Below are 15,746 nucleotides of genomic sequence, written 5' to 3' on the forward strand. Positions count from 1 at the left end.
TATAGCAATATGATGTCGGGAAAGTGGGTGCGATATCCTGACTGGACGTCATATGACGTTGCCAGAGTATCAAGCCGCTACCACCAGGGACGCCAACAGGAACCACCAGTGATGCCCACCACTAGACACCACCAATCAGTGCCCACAATGGATGCCAATCAGTGCTCACAATGGGTGCCAATCAGTGCCCACAATGGGCATCACTGATTGGCAGGCATTATTGTTTGGCACTCATTGGCATCTATCAGTACCATCCATTAGTGCACATCAGTGCCCATCCATGCCCATCCGTGCCAACTATCAGTGCCCATCCGTGCCGTCTATCAGTGCCCATCCGTGCTGCCTATCAGTGACCATCAGTGTCGACCTTTCAGTCCCCATCAGTGCCACCTATGTGTACCCATCAGTGCTGCATATCAGTGCCACCTTTCAGTGCCCATCAGTGCCGCCTATCAGTGCCCCATCAGTGCCGCATATTAGTGCCCATCATCAGTGCAACCTCATTGGTGCCACCTCATCGGTGCCCCTCAGTGCTGCCTTATCAGTGCCCGTCAGTGCAGCCCCATCAGTGCCCATCAGTGAAGGAGAAAACATACTTATTTACAAAGTTTTGTAACAGAAACAAATAAAAGCATTTTTTTTTCAAAATTTTCGGTCTTTTTTTTATTTGTTTAGAAGAAAATAAAAATCCCAGTGGTGATCAAATACCACCAAAAGAAAGTTCTATTTGTGGGAACAAAAAGATAAAAATTTAGTTTGGGTACAGTGTTGTACGACCGCGCAATTGTCATTCAAATTGCGACAGCACTGAAAGCTGAAAATTGGTCTGGGCGGGAAGGTGTATAAGTGCCCTGTATTGACGTGGTTAAAGTTAACACAGCTTCATCTTTTTTTTACTAAGGTAAGTATAACATTCCTAAATTATAGTCCCTGTTTTGTATTAAATCTGAGCAGTTTTGTGTCCCGCCAGTGGCATAATGTCAGATGAAAAATGTCGATCTTGATAGTCTAGAATCAATCAGATAACATAATTAGCATGTTTGGCCATGATGGGTAAAACAACAGACAACAAACATATGTTTCTACCATACAAGCGGTGGCTTTTGTATTTGAGAGATGCTGCAGATGACGGCTGAATGACATGCAGTGTCTCTGATTGGCCAGAGGGGAGTGGGTATGCTGGTTTTATAGTGTGAGCTGCTTAACCAGAGTATCACATCTAAGAGGAGAACAGCTGAAGAGCCAGGATATTTACATTAACTGTAAGTAACATTCTCTCTTACCTAGCAGCTTTGTGCCTGTCTAATCCCAAGAAGATAAATAACTGGATTACAGCAACTCTCCAAGCTTTTCTGTTCACACTACATGATCAACACTGCTGAGGCTCTATCTCATAAGAACTAACTTAACTCTCCACTAAATTGTTTCTTTTTAAATTTCACGGGAATCACGAAATATTTATAATGAATCAAGCATGAAAACAGCAAATTCTAGGTAAATGTGTTACTGAAAATGTTGAATTTCTTTTTAAACTGTTGTTGTACAACCACTGTAAGGCAGGACACATGCAGCCCTGAAATCAAAAAACATAAGGTAATACACGCATTTCTTAAATGTATTTAGATTAGAGGCTTAGCATGTTTAGTCCAATACTTGTTATGTTGGTTTACAGGGCACTGCTGCCCATCCCATATGCCATTTGCCCATTTTTTAAATGATTGCCATACACTAAAAATAGATGTAGTTGGGCTTACTCCGATCCCCTTTCACATGTGATCTATCAGGCAAAATGAAATGTTTTTCCAACAAGACATCTGACAGCCTTTGGATGTAATCTTTCAGGTGCTTTTGTACAAAAAAGGGACTGACACCCTTTGTTTTATAACATAGGAATACTTTTGAAAATAAAATAATTACATTTTATATATTTATTCTTGTTTATTTGTAGTTTCTATTTAGGATTTTTAAAATGCTAAAATGATGGCTTCCCTTCTATAAACATATTCTTTGAGTAACATATAGCATACGCACATGTTTTCAGAGGCTTCAGTCTTATTGGCATAAATAATTTTCCATCAAGCTGGAAGATTTTTGTTCCTAATTTTTTTTTTTTTCAGAAACATACATTTTTCCTATTTATCGCTTAACTGTTAAGGTGATATGCTTATCGCTGAGATAGTGTATATATTCATGAATCAGAAAATGACATCTTCCTTCTGTAGCTTCTCACACAGGTACTGTATTTGACTTAGACCCCATACACACTATACAACTTTTGTTTTCTGATTTCCTTTAAATTTACCAAAACCATGTAGTGCAAGGGCATGCCTGATTGCAAATTGAAACTCTTACTGCCGGTTCACACAGGGGAGGCACGACTTGCAGGTCGACTCACCAAGGCGACCTGCACACGACTTCAGCGGTGACTTGCAAAACAACTTCTGTATAGAAGTCTATGCAAGTCGCCCCAAAAATACTACAGGAACCTTTTTCTAAGTCGGAGCGACTTGCATCGCTCCTATTAGAACGGTTCCGTAGCACAGAACGGGACGCGACTTGTCAGGCGGCTAAGTCGCCTGACAAGTCGCCCCTGTGTGAACCGGGGCTTAAGGTTTGACCTCATATTATATGGTTTTGGTAAATCTGAAGGAAAATATCTACAGAAAATTGTATAGTCTGTATCCAGCTTATGTGACCAATTCCATTTAAACATGTAAGAAATGATCCTAAGAAAGTTTAGTATTGTAGTCATATACTGTAGATCCTATTGAAGGCCAGCTTATTTCTCTAATTCTGTAACTGACAAAACTTATATTTTGCGAAACCCATTACTGTAACGGGACAAAATCAGTTAAGTTAAAGCTAACAATTGAGTCACTATTAGCCAGAATATTTGTTCTAAGCAGGGCAGCAGAAACACATGGGAAATGGCTACAGAAATTTGACACTGACAATCAGTGTCATGTACCTTAAGACCCCTTTCACACTGAGGGCGTTTTGCAGGCGCTATAGCATTAAAAATAGCACCTGCAATCCGCCCTCAAGCAGCTGCTCCATTGTCTCCAGTGTGAAAGCCCGAGGGCTTTCACACTGGAGCAGTGCGCTGGCAGGGCGTCAGGAAAAGTCCTGCCAGCAGCTTCTTTGGAGCGGTGAAGGAGCGGTGTGTTTACCGCTCCTCCACCGCTGCTCCCCATTGAAATCAATGGGGCAGCGCTGCGATACCACCGGAAAAACGCAGATATTGTGATGCCTTGCGGGTGGTTGTAACCCTTTCTCGGCCGCTAGCGGGGGGTAAAAGCGCCCCCGCTAGCGGCCGAAATGCACCGCAAATCTGACAATAAAACGCTACTAAAAATAGCAACGTTTTACCGCCGACACTATGGGCGGCTCTGTGTGAAAGCTGTCATGGGTAATCTGTCAAGAGAGAAATGCAATGGGGGTTATTTACTAAAGGCAAATCCACTTTGCACTACAAGTGCAAAGTGCACTTGAAATTGCACTGAAAGTGAACTTGGGAGTGCAGTCTCTGTAGATCCGAGGGGGACATGCAAGGAAAAAAAACCCTGCATTTTATCTTGCACATGATTGGATAATAAAATCAGCAGAGCTTCCCCTCATTTCAGATCTACACCTCAGATTCACAGCGACTGCACTTTCAGTGCAATTTCAAGTGCACTTTGCACTTGTAGTTTGCACTTGTAGTGCAAAGTAGATTTGCTTTTCGTAAATAACCCCCAATATGTCTCTACTAATCTCTTTCTGGAAATGCTGGTTGCATTCCGTTTTTGGCTTCAGCTTTGAATCACTGACCTGAAACATATGTGCACACCCTTCTTGTAGCTTTCCTGTTCTAGGTCAGTGACTCCAAAAGTATTAAATTTCAGAATTTCAGAAAACAAGATTAGCAGTGCAGTTTGCTAAGTTATGTTCATATGAAATGGGAGTTCCCCGGTATTTTATAGCTCGGTGTTTCTCAACTCCAGTCCTCAAGGCGCACCAACAGGTCATGTTTTCAGGATTTCCACTATTTTGCACAGGTGATTTGATCAGTTTCATTGCCTTAGTAATTACCACAGCCGTTTCATCTGAGGGAAATCCAGAAAACATGACCTGTTGGTGCGCCTTGAGGACTGGAGTTGAGAAACACTGTTATAGCTGTATGGCAGAAGTGGAATGCTGAGCTAATATGACCACACCAAAAACCATTTATGATAATTTCACAAAAAAATAAAAAAAATCCAAGTGAACTATTCACTGTTTATTATTATGGGTCATACAGGCAAACTTATTTTGCCACAGAAAGCTTTGCCACTTTTATTTACTTATTCTATTATTTCTATCATCCAGAGGGCTTAAAATGTGACACTTTTGGGGAAAAGGTTTGCTAAAATTCTGAATTTTGTAACACAAATATATTATTACATTCGAAAGGCGCAAACAATTTTTTTCCACACTTCCCATCTATCTTCAAAATGTAAATTTTGGAGTTCAAAAATATTTATTGTATCTTGTGCCCCGTACACACGGTCGGAATTTCTGACAGAAAAAGTCTGATGGGAGCTTTTCATTGTATATTCCGACCGTGCGTATGTTACCGTCTTTACATTTCACAAGCTCCCAAATGACCCCTACATCAGGGCTAAAAATATGAGTGATATATATGTGCATAGTCACGTAGTGGAGAACAGGTTTGAATATTAGGATTAACTATAAATAAATGTAAATAAAGCCATTAATACAGTTATAAAATAATAAAATACGAAAAGATCAACTGGTCAAAAGCTACAGTACAAGAGCTAAATATAGGTTTTGACATACAAAAAAATAATGGCAAAATGCTAAGAAAATATTTTGTACATTTATGTTCATTTTGATAGAAGCATGTAGAGCAAACAATGTATATATAAAAAGTCTGTTACCCATAAAGAGAGAAAACTATCCCTGATGGCATCCTCTTTGTGGAAAAACCCATACGGAGGAGCTCTTGGATGCTGATTTTATCTTGATTTTTAATAAACTGTTTTGGATGATCTGTATGATTGAAGCATCCTTTGCTTATATAATTTGGGGGCAATTGAGGAATATCTACTGGCACAGTAAGAGGAGTGCATTTTTGGCTGCTTGTAGCGCCATTGCTCCAGGTATGCTGGCGTGCTATACACAAGTGTATACTGACCTCCTGGGGTCTATCTTTTTTTGTAAGCCTTTCATCCTGATTTGGTGGTGGCAGTTGACACTTTTAGGAGTCTTACCCATATCATTGCACTATACACAAAAGGACTGAGGATTTATTTGCTTGGAAAATCAGGATTTTTGCATACCCTTTTTTTTGTGGAAGTTTATTAAAAAAATACTGAAGGAGACTTTCAGCTCAAGCACTGCAATTTTCCATATTTTTGAATAACATTTATGTTCATAATTTAACATTTTACAATTAAATCCATTTAAAAATGGTGTAAATTTTGAATGAAAGCTATGTGAATCTTGCTTGAAAACACTCATAAAAAGAATGTTTTTTTACCATTATTTTTTATGTATGTCTATGCATCTTTTTATCTTTTGAACTTATGACCTGCCAGTCACTACATATTTTATCCACCTATCTACCAATATCTTCATTACTTTATTTTTGGTAGGATTTATTTACATTTTCATTTACATTTTACTAGCCTAATTGAGGTGATTTTACTTTTAAACTTATCCTCCATTATGTGATGATTTTGCTAATGTATTGTTTATAGTTTTCACCCCAATAAAGGGGGATCTAGTAGGGCATTTGAGAGCCCCCAAAACGCATTGGCTTGTAACCCTCAGTTTGTGTCAATAAGTACATGTAGTCTCTAAAACTATTGGTGGGATGCGCCAACATTCCCAAATTTCCCCAAATGGTTCCCTTTTTGAGGCTCTTGCATGTTTAAGAGCCACCAAGCCAAAATGAGTAATTGCACTCCACACTACAGATTTCTTGGGACTGTAGGTCGCACGCCTGCATTTAACTAACCATATTAATAATAAATAATACACAACACAATACAATTGGTATTTAAAATGGCAGCGGCACCTTTATTGGTATTTAAATTGAGATTTACTAAACTTTATTAAAATATCAATAAGTAAATAAATATATATTCAAAACTTTAAACAAACGTAGAACTCGCTTAGTCATAGAACTCGAGCGATAAATTAATAATTCATAAAGCGAAGTCCCCCTTTGATCCAAGGGTGACATAACCACATAATGGTGCCAGCGACAGGGTGGGGCAGAGGGGGAGCTTGTCAAGCCGATCCAGGACAACTGCAAAGCGGTCTGTCATGCAGGGCCTTTTATAGCCCCATACACATGCAGGAAAATGGTGTTTCCTGCCTCAAGCCTCGTTACAGGATGTCTTTTTTTTTTTTTTAATTAGAAAACTTTATTAATTAGTGTGTTGGCCACAATCCCATGTTGTGGGCTCCTAATTTGTGCCCACTTGTCATTCCACACTATGAAACCAAATATCAATTTCCCGCACTCTACACCTCCCATGCAAAGAGAACACTGTAATGTGTTATGGGGTTAAATTGAAGTTGGAAAGAAAAGCACATGAAATGGAAATAATTTGCGTTCATCCTGCTATTTAATGACCAGACAAGTTTAAAGTCATCAAAGTACATGCTGGCATGCAAGGACCAATTGCAGTATATAGTTATTTACATTTAACTCTTAATTCAGACCAGCCATCGATGTAGCAACAACTGACCTCCTGTACTTTATCTGCAGCTCCTTAAGCACACATGTGCTTAATATTGTTCATACAAGTATGTCTTCTGCAAAATATTTTCTGTTACTTTTTAGTTTTGCTACTTTATATGCAAACGATATTATATTATATAAAAATGTGTGTGTGTACATTTGCAAAAGTGTGAGTTAAAAAGAATAAATACAATACTGTCATCTCATGTTTCATAATGACCTGGCATAACTTGTGATATACTATACTACAAAAAATTTGCAGAAAAATTCATGTGCTTTTAGTTAACACATTTGGTGTTACCTTTATGTTTAAATGTATAATGAATTAAAGAAAAAGGTTTAAAGTAATTTTTAAATACATCACATTATGTTCCTTGAAATTGTAATATCATTGAGTCATAGGTGTAAGACATCAACCTATAGATTGCATTCAAGATTGTGCCAAAACTGTTATATTGTATTTCGGCAGCATTGTTTTTCTCTATATACCCCAATTTTAATATGTATTAGATTTGCTTTTTCTTTGCCCCCCCAGTGAGGAGTTCACCCTCTCTACCTGTCATGTTTGCTGTTTTCACTGTAAGAAAATCCTAAATTTTGGGTTGTGCCCATAACAGTAGTAAAGGGAAATTGTTCCAATAGGGACATTAGTTCTGGTGACCTTGGTGACAAGCACATATTTTCTTACTTGGACTAACTTGCTGTTATGGCAAGGAAACAAGAAGTAAAGGAATATCTCTCCAATGGGACACAAATGGCAAAAGAACTGACAGGGGTTATAACCCTCCCTTAGTCTATCCAAAATGAAAAAAAAAAATCCTGTTTAGTTCTACTTTAAATAGAGACAGGCACTGTTGCCCTTTGAAGCTAAATTCACATTTAGGGGAAAAAATAAATACATGCACATATTTTAGCATGAAAAAAAATGCATTTATTAATTTTTCTCACAGGAGCCTGCAAAGCATTGCACCTGCGATCAGCCAATCCCATTTGCAATGTCAGGCTCCTGCACACTCTCTTGCACACAGCTTTCTGCCTTTACCTCTGTATGGGCTTTTAGTTAGAAAGCTGGAAGAAATGGGAATGGACTACAAGCATGCCGATCTACAAACTGTCTGCCACGGTGGAAGACTAAACATGTAGTTTCTACATTCACAAATCTCTGTGAATAAATGAAGCGGCTGTGCATGCAGATCCACACACCGCTGTGCCAATTTCCTTGTCAAAAGAAGTTTATTGAGTATACAATGTTATAAAGATACATAAAGTAAGTTTACAAGGATCTATAAAGTAAGCTCATTGTTTTACAGTAGGGTTTCTATAGGTAAATATAATGAAATTTCAAATATTAAACATTGGGTTTACGTAAACCTAAATTAAAGATATATATCATTTCCTTAGTTACTTTTGTAGGTATTTAAATGATTTATACCTACTATACATATTGTTTACAGGTAGAGTGTATATAGGTCAAATAAATTCTGATAATGAGCTTTAATCGTAAGGTGGAGAAAAGGAAAGAAAAAGAAGAAAAAGGGTTGAAAGGTAGAGGTATGGTCCACAAGGTTGTCCCGCTCGTCAGTTTATTATTCTTTTTAGTTCTCTTTGAAGCCTTAGAATGGGTGTCTCTGTAAGTCATTTAATCTGTTACCATGGCAACAGGACAGAGTCATTGAAGTTTGACAGGAACTGTTGTTTTATCCAAGGATGCCAAAGTTTTTCAAATTTTGGAATTTGATTTTGATCGATGGCTACCATCTTAGCATGGGACATTGTATTATTCATTCTGTGAATTGTTTCTGCTAGTACCAATGTAGGAGATTTCCATGCCTTGGCCACTGTTTGTTTTGCAGCCGTTATTAGTTGGATCATAAGTTTGAATTGAGAGAGTGTTAACCATTCCGGTTTTAGATTAAGTAAAGTTAAATATGGATCTGGTTGTATTATTTTTTTAAATATTTTAGATGCAAACACAAAGACTTCCTTCCAGAAGGTTTGGATTACTGGGCACGTCCACCATATGTGTAAATATGTGCCTATTTCTGGGCATCCTCGAAAACAAAGAGCTGAGGTATTAGGTGAATATTTTGCCATTCTAGCGGGTACAAGGTACCAGCGAGTTAGGACTTTATAATTTGTCTCCAGTGCTAAGATGTTGGGTGAAGATGACTTAGATGTGAGCCATATGTTAGACCAGTCCGTGTCTTCTAAAGTTCGTCCCAGGTCCTCCTCCCACCTCTTATAAAGTGATGAAATTGTACCTTTAGCAAATGGATCTTTTGTACAGATTGATTCAAAAATGGATAATTGGGATAATGGTGTATCCCCCTTTAGGAATGGTGTATAGAAATTTTTGATTTGGAGATATCTAAATATCTCAGAGTTTGGTAGATCATATTTTTCTCTAAGCGATGGGAATGAAAGGAATGATTTAGATGCTATGAAGTCATTTAGTGTCTGAATGCCTGATGTTGTCCAAGCTTTAAAAGAATTTGGGTAGATCCATGCCGGATAAAAGGCCGGATTTCTGATAAAAGAAAGGAGAGGATTGTGTGGAGATTGTAACTGATATTTGGTTTTTAGTTTATCCCAGAGAGATAAGAAGTGTTTAGTTATGGGATTATGAATTTTAAAGCGGTCTTTAGGATCAAGCCATAATAAATTTGATATTAATAGAGGGTCATTTTCTGAAGCCTCTATAAATACCCATAATGGGATTTCCTGTTTTGCATGGTATTTGGACAGACTGGCCAAATGTGCTGCTCTGTAGTAGTTAGTAAAATTAGGTATCCCAGGCCTCCTTTATTTTTGGGAAGATGTAGTGTGTGTATAGGTATACGTGGTTTAGAAGAGCCCCATATAAACTAAGTTGCTCTTTTTTGTACTATTCTCAAAAAATAGGAAGGAATTGGAATAGGGAGGACTCTGAATAGATAAAGCAATTTGGGTAGAATAGTCATTTTGATTGCATTAATCTTCCCTATCCAGGATAAAGGAAGTTGCGACCATTGTTTTATTAGATTTGTGATCTGTCTTAATACAGGAGGATAATTGGTTGAGAATAAGTCAGAATGAGATGCTGTTAAATGAATTCCAAGATATGGGATTGATTTTTCTGCCCATGTGAATGGGAGTGCAGCCCTAGCCGGGATCAATTCCATGTTTGTGAGTGAAATATTAAGCATTAGGCATTTCTTAGGATTAATCATAAGGCCGGATAGGGCTGCAAATCCATCAAGAGCTGGTATTAAGTTAGGACCAGAGACCTGTGGTGATGATAGAAAAAGTAATATATCGTCTGCAAATATACATAATTTGTGTGTAATACCTCCTACTTCAATGCCAGTTATAGTTTGGTTTGTTCTGATGTATTGGGCCATGGGTTCGAGTATAAGGGCAAATAATAAGGGAGATAATGGGCAACCCTGTCGGGTACCTCTTTCGATATTAAAGGCTTCAGATTTGTATCCAGCATATTTTACATAGGCTTTGGGTTTATTATATAATGCCTTGATCCATGTTAAAAAGTGGGGTCCAAAACCCCATTTTTGTAATGAATATTGCATATATTGCCAGGATACTGTGTCAAATGCCCTCTTAATATCGAGAGATAGAAAACATAAAGGGATTTTCCGTTTTTTAGCAATATGTGCCAATAACACTGCCCTGCGTATATTATCGCCTGCCTGTCTATTTGGCATGAAGCCTACTTGATCTCTATGTATTAATTTTCCTATAATGCTATTAAGGCGTTTTGCTATTATTTTTGCTAATAATTTAATATCGAGGTTTAACAGAGAGATAGGCCGATAATTCACACAGGAAGTATCATCAGAAAGGGGTTTTGGGATCATACAAACAATTGCCATTAGTGTTTCTTGCCGAAAAGAATGTCCATCTAGAAGTTTGTTAAACGTTTCAGTGAGAATGGGAGAGAGTATTTCTGAGAATGTTTTATAGTATAAAGCCGAGTATCCATCTGGGCCTGGTCTTTTGTTAAGTTTTAGGTCTTTTATGGCGTTAGCAACTTCATCTATAGTTATAGGCTCATCCAAACTGCTTTTTTGATTCTGAGATAACTCAGGTAAGGTTATTTTTGAGAAGAAGGATTCAGCCTCTGTAGGATTAAATTCATTGTTTGTCTTATATAAAGTTGCGAGATGTGAGTGAAATTTATGGACTATTTTAACTGGATTACAAGTGTAAACATTTTTTGATAATTTCAAACGTATTGGTTTGAAAGATTTGTTAGTTGAATTTAATGCCCGAGCCAAATATGTACTGGTTTGTTTGTATTCATGTAGAAATTGTGTTTGGAGCGTTTGAGGGATTTATCAACTGACTCAGTGAGAAATAGATCGTATTCCAATCTAGATTTTTCCAGATGAGATTTTGTACTCTGAGATGGATTATCTTGAAATGATATGTAGGCTGCATTAAAATTGAGTTCTAGTTTTTTTGCTAGATTTTTGCGTTCCCATTTAAATAGTGCCATTTGTCTTTGTATTGTACCACGCAAGACAGGCTTATGAGCTTCCCACAGTGTTATTGGGGAGATGTCTGTTGTATTATTAATTGATATGTATTCCTTTAAAGCTTGTTCAATGGCCATCTGATGTAGTGGGTGTTTGAGCATTATGTCCGGTAAGTACCACGTTGGGTCATGCGCTTTTGGTATGGCTGAGGCTATAGTAGTGTATACTGCATTATGGTCAGACCATGGAATCGGAATTATATCTGATGCAATAATTTCTGGTATCATTCCTATTGTTAGAAAAATATGATCTATTCTGGTGAAGGTTTGATGAGGGTGCGAGAAATAAGTGAATTTCTTTTTCATTGGGTTACTTTCTCTCCACGAATCTACCAGATTGTATTTGGAAAGAAGTTGAGAAAAAGGTAATCTAGAGGTTATTTTGGATGGTGTAAAAGGTGATTTATCTAGAAATGGGAGGAGGACCTGGTTCGAATCCCCACACATTATCACTGTTCCTATTTTGTGTGTATTAATCACTTGTAATATATGTGAGAGGAATGGTGTAGGTTGTTTGTTAGGAGCGTAGTAGGAAATCACCGTGATTGCTGTATCCATTATATAACCCATGAGTATCAGGTATCTACCTTCTGGGTCTTTAATTTCTGATGATAAGGTGAATGGTGTGGATCGGTGAAATGCAATTAGAGTTCCCCTTTGCTTGGTACAGGCAGAAGCCGTGTAAATTTGTTGATAAAAAGGAGAAATATATTTTGGAGTAGAATCTTTGGTGAAGTGTGTTTCTTGGAGGCATACTATGTGAGCCTTCTTGTTATGGAAAGTACGGAAGGCTTTGGTCCTTTTTTGGGGGACATTTATTCCCTGAACATTCAGGGAAAGTATATTCAGTGGTGCCATGGCAATAGATCAAATAGTTTTGACTTACTTTTTGTTATGCAGAGCTGACTGCGCAGATCAACCTGTGTGGACTGAAGAGATGAATAGATAGAAAAGAAACCAGTGAATTCTGGAGTAAAGAGTAAACAAAAAACATATGAGATTAGATGATACATTGTATAAATTATTTTTTGCAAGTAATCACAATTTACCCGTGAAAGAGAATAAATATCTCTCTCAGGGGAATAAGTGCCTTCGTCACACTCCCACATAATATGGTTGGGAGAATGAGGAGGGCTAATGGGGGTACACGGATCTTCCGCTTACAGGAGAGAAGTGCTATGTCAAAAGACATCAAAATGATGTTTCATTAATTGGAGTACAGAATATAGTTTTTGTTGAAATTATTTATTCCAGGGTGGTTGTATATGGTTAGTCTTGCCCTAGGCTAAATAATTCAGTTAGAAAGGTACTGTTAATAACTTTGGTATTGATGAAGATAGTTTGAATTATTTTGGGATTTTAACCCTTTTAGAGTAAACAAGTACATATTTTATTCATATGCAACTGTTTAGATATGTTAACTCATAAAATTGAGGTTGTATTGCTTCAGATTAGAATAAACAAAAACATAGTTCTAGGAACTAGTTAGGTAATAATATATTTGTTTTAAGAAAAGAAAGAAAAAGCTTCCATTACTTCTGGATTATTGAACATATTTGTCCTAAAAAGTAATAAATCTATTGTTATTACTTGATAATATATAACTGAACAAGAATTTCCTTATTTCACTTATATATTCTAAGGCTATATGAATCAGAAGTAATAAGAAATATAACTGGAATGTAACATGATCCCACACAGTGTGTGACTATCAGAATGCAGTTACATTCAGTTATAAATATAGGTTTTTTATAGAGAACCATCTCTTAGTATAATAAATGAAGAGATATCAGGAATTAGGATGTCAGTCCATTGAATCTTCTTGGTCCATGGATGATGTGGCATAATGGCCTCTTTTGTGAGAATGATGATTCCCATTTTGTTCTGAAATTTTCTGGGTGCTGCCTGAAGGTGAAGATGATGCCATTCTTCTGCGTGTGGGAGTGTTGCTGCTTGTGGGTTCTGTCAGATTTAATTTTAAAAGGGTTTGTTGTAGTTCATCTGCTGATCTGCTTCTGTAAATTGTACCTTGGTAGTTAAATCTGACTGAAAAGGGGAAGCCCCATTGATACATAATGTTGTGGCGTTGCAGTTCCATTAGTTGGGGTTTCATGGATCGTCTTTTAGTAATAGTAAGTTGAGATAGGTCAGCAAAAATTTGATAATTGTGTCCTTGAAAATTAAGTTCCTTTTTTTCTCTTGCAGCAATTAGCATTTGTTCTTTCGTTCTGTAATAATGAAATTTTGTGATTATATCACGTGGGGGTCCATCTTTCTTTTTGGCTGTGAGGGCTCTGTGTACTCTGTTGAGTTCTAAACGTTCAATAGGGATATCTGGCTTTAGTTCTTGTAATAGAGCAGTAATAGTAGATTGCAGGTCTGTCACAGTTTCAGGTATTCCCCTTATGCGCAAGTTTGAACGTCTGGCTCTATTTTCGTAATCTTCAAGCTTAGTTTGAAGTATTAAATTCTCTTTTTTTAATTGTTCCAATTCTGTTATATTTTCTTGGGTTGTAATTTAAATTTCATCCATTTTTATTTCTAGGGCTGCGGTGCGGTTTCCCAGCTCTCTTATTTCTTTGGTTAGGCTTTTTGTTATTTGGTCTGAGGTTTGTTTTAAAGCCTTATGAAGCATCTTTTCAAATTGTAATAATATTACTGGGGATGCTGAGGAGGCTTGTGGAGAAGTTTGTGAGAGGATTTGTTCTGTATCTGACTCAAATGGAGAGTCTTGCTGTGACATTTTCTGTCTGTGAGAGCGCCCTGATGCTGTATCTTGTGAGGTGACTGGAGCTGCTTCAGCTGCAGTGAGTGCCTGTGAGCTCTTTGTGAGGTGATTTTTATTTCTGCCACGGTTTCCTCCCAGTACCATATTTCCTGCCCAAACTTTCACAGTTTGTTCCCAGGGCCAGAAAGGTTCAAATGGATACCTTTTGAGCCTGCAGGCTCCGCTTTGTCCTTCTCTTCTCTCCTCAGCGGTGTGGAGCTCTAACAATGCATGTCTGCTCCGCTAGGCTCCGCTGTAATGTTCCGTGCCAATTTCAATTATGACAGCGGGGAGAGAGGATCCATAGACCAGTGGTTCTCAACCCTGTCCTCAAGTACCCCCAACAGGCCATGTTTTGGGAATTTCTCTTAGATAAAGTAGCTGTGCAAAATACCAAGCCACTGAGTGTGATTTAAATCACCTGTGCAAGATAAAGGAGAACCTGCAAACATAGCCTATTGGGGGTACTTGAGGACAGGGTTGAGAACCACTGCCATAGACAATTTAACTCACCAAAGACACAACAGTAGAATGTGATTGAATCTGGCTTTTAAGCATATGGAGGATGTTTCCCTGGATTCTAAAAGACCATTCAAATTCAATGCCTTCTACATTTTTGTATGGCTGGATCTAATCTGTCTAACAACACGGTAGGCAGGCCTGTACTGGCCATCGGGACTACAGGGAGTTTCCCGGTGGGCCGATGGCTCAGTGGGCTGGTTTCAGTGACAGCCTGTCAAAGTAATGGCTTTCTTGGTTGGCCCTCAACTTCACACAGTGATGTGAGAAAGATGAGAAAAATACAGAGGAGAATAAGTGAAATAGTAAAAGAGGTTAGTGAGGACTCCTTATGTTATGCTACTTATGTTTTTTTTGCACAATTGCGTAAAGTTTATATACTGTTTTTGTGCTTGTTTGCACAAATAAAGTGGGCCGGTCTGGATGAAGTCCAGGGCCAAATTTTTATCCCAGTCCAGCCCTGACGGTAGGGCTGAGAGTGACAAAGCTGGGATCAGACTATCTAGCAAAAAATACAGAAGGCTCAATTAAATAAAATGAAATATAAACTTTACAAACATTGAAGCTGACTGTTTGCAACAGTGCACTTAAAGAAGATCTATAGACAAAGCTTTATTTTTCATTTTGGATAGAGCAAGGGAGGGTTATAACTAGAGTTCCCGCCTCATCCCTTTAAACCCGAACACATATTAATTACACAGGTTCTGTGGCTAATTAAGATGGTAACTAAACTCACTTCTTGCCTTATCTGCATTTAATTAGCCTCAGAACCTGTGTAATTCATATGTGTTCAGGTTTAAAGGGATGAGGTGGCAACCCTAGTTATATCCCCTGTCAGAATTTTTTTCGCTATCTGTGCCCCATTGCAGAGATTTCCCTTCACTTCCTGCCCCATAGCCAAACATGAAGTGAGAGGAAATCCCTGCAAATCAAGGGAATTCTATGGGCACCCTCAGGTCACCAGAACTAGTGTCCTCATTGGAAGATTTCCCCTCTATTACTTTTCTGGAGACAACCCAAAATTCGGGATTTTCTTTTACTTTCAATTATAATGGTAAACAAGACAAATAGAGGGGGTGAACCTCCCTAACAGCAATTAAAAAAAAAATAGTCAGGTATTCTAATCCCTCTCCACTCTATCCAATACAAAAAAACAAAGTTTTGCCTTCAGTTATACTTTAATGCACCAAAAC

General features: G+C 37.9%; 1 protein-coding gene across 1 annotated transcript in view; it reads left to right on the forward strand.

The window, feature by feature from the left end:
• The first annotated feature begins 1,116 nt into the window (after nt 1-1,116).
• Nucleotides 1,117-15,746, forward strand: part of DDC (dopa decarboxylase) — a 255,579-nt gene continuing 240,949 nt past the window's right edge. Inside the window, exon 1 of the mRNA XM_073630603.1 lies at nt 1,117-1,262. The gene's annotated coding sequence lies outside the window, so the exon portion shown is untranslated. The remainder of the gene's footprint in view (nt 1,263-15,746) is intronic.

This window comes from Aquarana catesbeiana, linkage group LG05 (assembly GCF_042186555.1).
Source record: "Aquarana catesbeiana isolate 2022-GZ linkage group LG05, ASM4218655v1, whole genome shotgun sequence".
In the NCBI taxonomy this organism is placed as follows: domain Eukaryota; kingdom Metazoa; phylum Chordata; class Amphibia; order Anura; family Ranidae; genus Aquarana; species Aquarana catesbeiana.